This window comes from Canis lupus, chromosome 6 (genome assembly GCF_048164855.1).
Source record: "Canis lupus baileyi chromosome 6, mCanLup2.hap1, whole genome shotgun sequence".
NCBI lineage: Eukaryota > Metazoa > Chordata > Mammalia > Carnivora > Canidae > Canis > Canis lupus.
In genome coordinates this window covers 23,896,836-23,904,067 of record NC_132843.1, presented here as the reverse complement: position 1 = coordinate 23,904,067, position 7,232 = coordinate 23,896,836, and the positions used below count along the sequence as shown (strand labels likewise).

Genomic DNA, 7,232 nt, shown 5'->3' with positions numbered 1-7,232 from the left:
CCGCCCGCACCGCCCGGGGTCGGGGAGGGGCGGGGGCACCGAGGAGTGGGGCGAGGGCGGGGCGGGGCGGGGCGGGGAGGGCGGCCTCCATAGCAACCGGCGCGTGGCTCGCGCCGCAGGTTGTGACCTCAGCAGCCGGGCGTCCTCCCGAAGCCCCGCCCCGCAGCCTCCCTCCAGCGGGGACCCCCCCCCCCCAGTCTCACCGCGGCTGTCGAGGATACTGGGTTTTTCAGGAATTTGTTTTCCTCATAAAATACTGTCTAACGTTAAAGGCATGGTCCTTGCCATTTGCCTTTGACAGCATGTATGTCAAGGCGTGTTAGGAAGCAAGTAATACGCCTTTGCGGGGTTTTGATCCTTTGGGGAGGGAGAATTAAAAATAAGCTCCCTGGAGAGGGTTTGAACTTTCGCCCTCGACACGAGTCTGACGAGTTACAGTCGCAGATGGCAGTCTTCCGCCATCAATACTTTTTTTTGCTAGCTTTGAAGAAAAGTGAGGTAGAAGCATGGATCTAAGCATTTCATCAACGTTATTCACTATTTAAATGTTTTGCTTTTTTTTTTTTTTTAATGAGCCCTTAGTTCCCAGATATAGCCACACAATTGATAAATCAGAAGATGGGGTCACAACCACATGAAAGGAGCTAAGGAAAATCGGGAACCTCATAAAGCATCCTCAATTAGCTTCAGAAAGAAAAAAAAAAAAAAAAAAGATTTCAACACCGTGCTTGCTTAAAGCTCTCCACCACAGTCTCAGTGAATCCTACGCAGGAGCCATTGAATAGTCAATGCAGGCCTGTCATTCATTGTCTACATTGCCCTTGAAACTGTTAGATGTTACACTGGTGTCATGAACTTTGTTCTCAACTAGTTTACACTCTTGGGTGTCTAACAAAAGGCCAAAAAAAAAAAAAAAAAAGGATATCTGCCAAAGTATCATTTTTCATAAACAGAGGCTCTAATGAGGATAGGAAGTGGAATGATTGGATTCGTATAGGTTTAGAGAAAAATCTGATTGAGGAGATGGGTCTTAATGTACATCTTAAAATAACAATTCCTAGAAAAATACTGAATTGTTTGTTCAATGAACAGGTTAATTCCCTTTACCAAAATACATTTTGTATTTTTGTGCCCTTTCTTCCCTAGGAAGAATAGTGGAAGCAGAGCAGGAAAGCTAATTTTAGCTTCAGATTTCCTGGGATGAGAAAGAGCACTTGACAAGAGGGACACCAAATAGCATAGTACAGGTACTTTTCAAATTTATTTATAAAATGGTTCTTGGATTTCAAACTTCACCTTTTTGCTAATATATTTCCAATCATATCCCACTCTTTTTGACCGCTTTAAGAAGTAAAGTGTATTTTCTGTTGAATAAAGTATTTCCCTTTACTCACTGGGAATCTTTAACCAGAACATTAATTTTGTGACTTTAATTTTATTTGCTTCATTTTCCTCTGGCAGCTTTACTGATGCTGTAATGGAAACATGTTTGCATTACTTCATCATATATGCTAAGAAGTCATTTGTGGGGTAAATGTAAGCATATAGTTGTTACTATGTGGAAATCCATAAAAAATGTGGTTACTCTCTGAGTGTTAACTAAGACAAATAAACCATAATGGCCAGAAGACAATCTGCTGTCTTGGCAGCATTTCATGTGAAAAATTAGTTGATATTTTTATGGCAATGTCACAGATTTACTCAAAATATCCTCATCCTTTGGGCAATAGGGGGAAAACCCTAAATATTACACCAACTTGATAAACTTAGTCTGTTGCAATAATTTAATCAGTTCCTTTACATTTAGGCTAAAGCATTAAGCTTTTAATATTCCATCTCTCTCATTCTGCTCCTCTCAAAATAACATCTGGAAGGAAAAGAGGGAAGACCAGGGGTAGCTGACATGAACTTGAGAATGTCAGTCTTGGTACCTACAAGGTCTCCTTTGAATTCTTGCTGGACTATGCTGCAGGGAGGCTAATTTTGGCTCCTTTCTGAAATGCAATGAGTGCTGGACATTCTGCTGCTCATACCTGCTGGTAAAGACTACTCCTGCCTGTCTCAGCTGAGTCAAGGCCCTGTGTTGAGTCAGCCTCACTAGCACTATAGAACCCTCTCAGTCTCTGCCGCAATCATCTTCCAGTGCCTTGATCCTCAACATGGAAGGCCCTTCTTGCTCTGGTCTCAACACAGCTACCTTCCATGGCATCCCTTGGAGCCCTCTCCTCTCTCACTCTGGGATGGAGAGTCATTCCTTCTAAACATTCTGCATCACTGAATTTGCATGAAGTGCTGACCCCCCCAGCTTCGTTCTGTACAACCCAGAAGGCAATGTGCTCTCAGCTCCCTAGCCCTCACCACTTTCCTCATCCTATCTAATCACCTTTCCTCTATTCTGCCTTTCTTTTCCAACCACAATCCCTTGGACTGGAAAGAATGGACCTTTTCACCTTGCCTCCTACTCCCAACTGCCCACGCCTCCCACCACCACATTCAAAACTTTTCAGCCAAGTCCACTTGGCCAGGTAATTAACACACTAAAAGAGGAGATTGGTGAATCTAGAAAATTAACTTCTTTCTTCACAGAGCCTGGCTTTGTCTTACTACAGAGCCTCAAAAGTCTGTTTTGCCAGTAAAAGTAGTTGCTTGACTCTGAAGAAGTGAACTGGGAAACTGGGGAATGGAATGAGAGAGAGGCTCATATTTCACTGTCTACCTTTTGGTATCTCTTTAAATTGGTACCATGTGCAGTGTTGACATTCAGCTGGTTTGCACCAGTACATCTCTGCTAGTGCTTTTCACCTTGCCCACTATGATTGGGCAATAGTCTGTCCTGAATGGCCAGTGCCCATTTGGTTCCAGTTGTTAAATATTTTTTCACGTTAGTCCTGACCATGGACATAAACAACCTGTTAGCTGAAGGCATATAATTTCATTGTTTATGCCTGTTTTGGAAATGTTCTTTAAAAAAAAAAAAAGCAACATTCTTTACATTCCTGATAAATTAATCCTAATTTCTTCTTTTCCCTACCTCACCCCTACACACATACAGGCAGATGGATCCCTCAGGCTGAGTAGGAAGGAGGTCAAGTGAATAAAAATGTGAAAGGGAAGCCATACAGGGCATTATGTTCCCATCAACAAACATTTATAAATCCTGTTTCCATCCGCCACTCTAAAAAATCATGATTTTTGTTTAGGTATCTTCTCTTTTTTTCCTGGATATGTCCTTTAAGAGGACATTCCCAGCTCAAGGGAAAATACCAGAATTGAGATGAACCAATCTGAATGGGTCATTTCTTCTTGCCAGCAGTTTAAGCCTGGGCATGTGATTCAGTTATGACCACAGATGTGTGAGGGAAGTTCCATTGAGGGGCAAGTGCCTCTCTTTGCTGATTTAAAAAACAAATAGGAATAAATACTTCCATGCTATATCTGAATGTTTTCTTGTCCATCTGTGCCCCCTGGGACTCTGCAACCATCATGAAACCATGAAAAGAATAAGCCAATATGCTGACCATGGCGAGCTGAAAGATGGAAGGGAATGCAGGTCCTTAATGTAGTTAAGCCATTCTAAAAATCTAATTAACTTTGAAACTGTCTGACCTCCTGTTAAGCCCTTCTAGTTTAAACCATTCTCAGTTGGCTCTTTTGTTACTTGTAGCTCGCAGTATCTGAGCCAGACATTTGCTGGTTGATTATCAGTTCTGTTTCCCTACCTGTCACCTGTTCTGGTTTGTATTGCTGGAGCTGACCCTTACAGACCGTTTCCTATTTTCCCTTGCCCACTGACATCTGTCTATATTCAGTCAATGGCAGCCACTGATGGGAGACTAGAAAGAAGCAGCCAAGCGCTTCTCCCTCTCTCTGCTTCTGGCTGTGGCTTCATTTTTTTCCATGTTTTCAACTTCTGGAAGACCACCTTTCCCTCTAGGGTCCCAGAGCCTGCTGGGCAGTCCCTGACTTTTCTCAGCGTCTTTGGGGGTTTGCTTCACTCTCCCATAATGTCTTTCTGCGTTTCTGACATATTTGCAATTGTTTTCCATATTAAACATCCTCTTTTGAACTACTTATTGAACGTTCTCTGTCCTGATTGGACCTTGATGGATTTTCCTAACAGAATCAACACTTTAGGAGGAGATAGGAAGGCAAAGGAGGATGGAATCCTGCAAAAGTGGTTCCTCTTCCCCAAAGAGAAGGAACCAAGTTACTTGTCATTGTGAGTTTAAATCCTCTCCTCATAACTCTGCAAATTAACACAAATGAAAACTCAAAAGTGAGGTTATTAGTATTAAGTATGGAAAATAAGGGAATTTACCCTTTTATAGTCCATCCCGGTTTGGGACGGTTACATTGCAGCTCTTTCATAAATGTCATTATGAATATGCATTTCTCATGCTATTTAATGACATTTAATTTCCTATCATCAGTATTTTATAATCTATTGGACAGCTGTCATTTTTACTAATATTCCTATTTGAAGCCCAAGTGGCCCTAGTTATCCCATAGAATCCAGCTTCCGTGCTACAACTGATTAAAATAGAGGAGATATAGCACCACTATGTGCCAGTTACACTCTCTCCCCAGAAGGTAGAACTGAGATCCCCATATTCTAGTCAGTCTCTATTAGTGCCTTAACTTCGAAGTTATATTAACATGATCTGAGGAATAAGCACCCTGTTCCTTTGCCCAAGCAGAGAAAGCCAATCAGTAGATAGACCAAACCAAAAATGAAACAGACATTTTGAATGCAGCTATATCGTTTCATGGACTACACTATGTTGTCCTAAGAAGCAGGGCCACAGATTAGACCAGAAATAACAATACAGTCCAACCAATTAACTCACATTTTAACTTTGCTTTGATGCTGCGTTTTTTTTTTCATCTTTGAGAGAAATATATAAATTTAAAGCTAAAACATCTCTCCTCTCTTTCTCCTCCCACCCTTCCCCCCACCCCCCGCCCTTTTTTTCCTTCCCCCTCCACCCTTTCACTTCACATATTTATCGACATCCTCTGGGCACATACCTTGAATAAAGGCAACTACAGTAAGATAAGTTCCAGCATAACAGTGGAGGCAGAAGCCTGACACCAGTTTTAAAAAGCAAACAAAGCCTAATTTTTAAAGAAATAGAAGAACTATCCAGCAGAAATATACACCCTTCTTTCTATACAGAAAGTTCAATTATTCCAGCCATTCCCCCTCAAAACATACACATAACTACTTATTCAGAAGAACACAATCCAAAGAACCTTCCAGCTATGCTTCTAGAGGCAATGTCATGAAACCACTATTTTTCCAGTCCAGTGTCTCTAAATTATTTATTTATTCCTTTAGTTGAGTCTTAATCTGATCCAGTTGTAGTATCTCGTAATCCTACAGCCTAGACTAAATCATATATGTAATCCCTATCAACCACCTCTTATGTACCACAATGCAGAGCAAATACAACTACAATGAAAACTTCCATTTAGAACAACACAGAGAGAGGGGAAGAAATCATGCAATATGTATCATTTGCTGCTGGACAGAGGTAATGAAGCAAAGTAGTGAATGAATCACTGAGTCTCATGAGCATCATTTGGTTGACTTGGCAGTGGTGAGAATTCTATTGTCGACTAATGTGGCTCTCTGATATTGCCTGCTGAAATCATTCCTATTGCCAAGGGAATACATATAAGGACATTAGAGTAGACAACCCATTTGGGAAGGAAGGGTATATTTCATTTGCAATTCACTTGTTAACTGTATGGGGGTATAAAAATGGCCTGAAGCCATCTAAGGAATTGGGTTCTTCTGTCCCATTGATTTCCATGCATCACAGGCCTGTTATATAGTTTGGTTTTTGCTGGTGCTACAATTCGAATAACACCATAGTCACCTATGAGTTTCACTTTATGGCAACATCCTAAAATCAAACAACAAAAACTTTATCAGGTCAGCATGGTTCTTGAGTTGAAGAGCCAAGGCTAAGGCTGGGCTATACTGATAAATTTTCTGTTCATTAGCCGCAACTTTGAGGACCACACATACCTAGTGCTCTCTGTTTGACAAACTTTGTTTCAGGACAGTATGGGTGAAGAAACTGTCTGAGCTGGCTGAGAACTCTTCTTTCTCTTCTAGAATAGCACCCTACCCACAAACTGAATTCCAGGCCAGTGTAGTTTGCAATGGCAGTGTCATCCTGTTTGTCAGGAGAGTGAGTGTGAGGCCCAGTGGTGTGGCTCAGGGTATCAGGTATCCCACATCCTCCATTAATTCCTCCCTGTTGTAGTTGACAGGATCTCCCATTTTCTCAGTCAGTACTTCAGTGTTACACAGAGAAAGTGAAGCAAGTCTGAGAACTTGACTTCTCTGCACTTTGGTCTATCTTGATTTGGACCTCAGCATTATTAGTTCCCAACTCCTCTTTTTTTCCTGCTCACATTCAGGAAAATCTTTTATTTTTTATTTTTTAATTTTTTTTACGGGGTTGCTTAAAGATAAAAGCAACCACTTTTTTTTTTTTTTTTTTAAGATTTATTTATTCATGAGAGACACAGAAAGAGAGGCAGAGACAGGCAGAGGGAGGAGAAGCAGGCTCCATGCAAAGAGCCTGATGTGGGACTCGATCCCGGGAATCAGGGATCAGGCCCTGAGCCAAAAGCAGACAGACATTCAACCGCTGAGCTACCCAGGCATTCCATATGCAGGAAAATCTTGATGGGTGCATGCAAATTTTTTGTTGTACCTTATTGAACTTACTCAGGAAAAATCAGCATAATCTGATTTATCAGTCTGAGTATAATCAGGAGAAAAAAAATCACATAGTAATTTGACTAGAGAAAGTTAAAAAAAAAGATTTTATTTATTAATTTGACAGAGAGAGAGAAAGCGCAAGCACACAAGAAAGGGAAGGGGCGGAGGGAGAGGGATCAGCAGACTCTCTCTGCTGAGTGGAGAGCCACATTCCATGTGGGGCTTGATCTCAGGACCCTAAGATCATGACCTGAGCTGAAGGCAGATGCTTAACCAGCTCAGCCACCCAGATGCCCCATCCAGAGCAAGTTTAATATAAAGTTTTTAAAACTCTAATAAGGGATTGGTATAATAAGTAAAGAGGAGGCTAAAGAATATAGGCTTCAATGCTTACTTTAGCAGCACATGTACTAAAATTAGAACCATACAGAGAAGATTGGCATGGCCCCTGAACAAGGATGACCCGCAAATTCACGAAGCATTCCATATTAAA

At 41.4% G+C, this 7,232-nt stretch overlaps 1 non-coding gene across 1 annotated transcript; it reads left to right on the top strand.

Annotated features, from left to right (window-relative positions):
* Positions 1–7,125: 7,125 nt before the first annotated feature.
* On the top strand, positions 7,126–7,232 carry LOC140636191 (U6 spliceosomal RNA). The gene has a single exon (XR_012033492.1). It is a non-coding gene; the product is annotated as a U6 spliceosomal RNA (small nuclear RNA).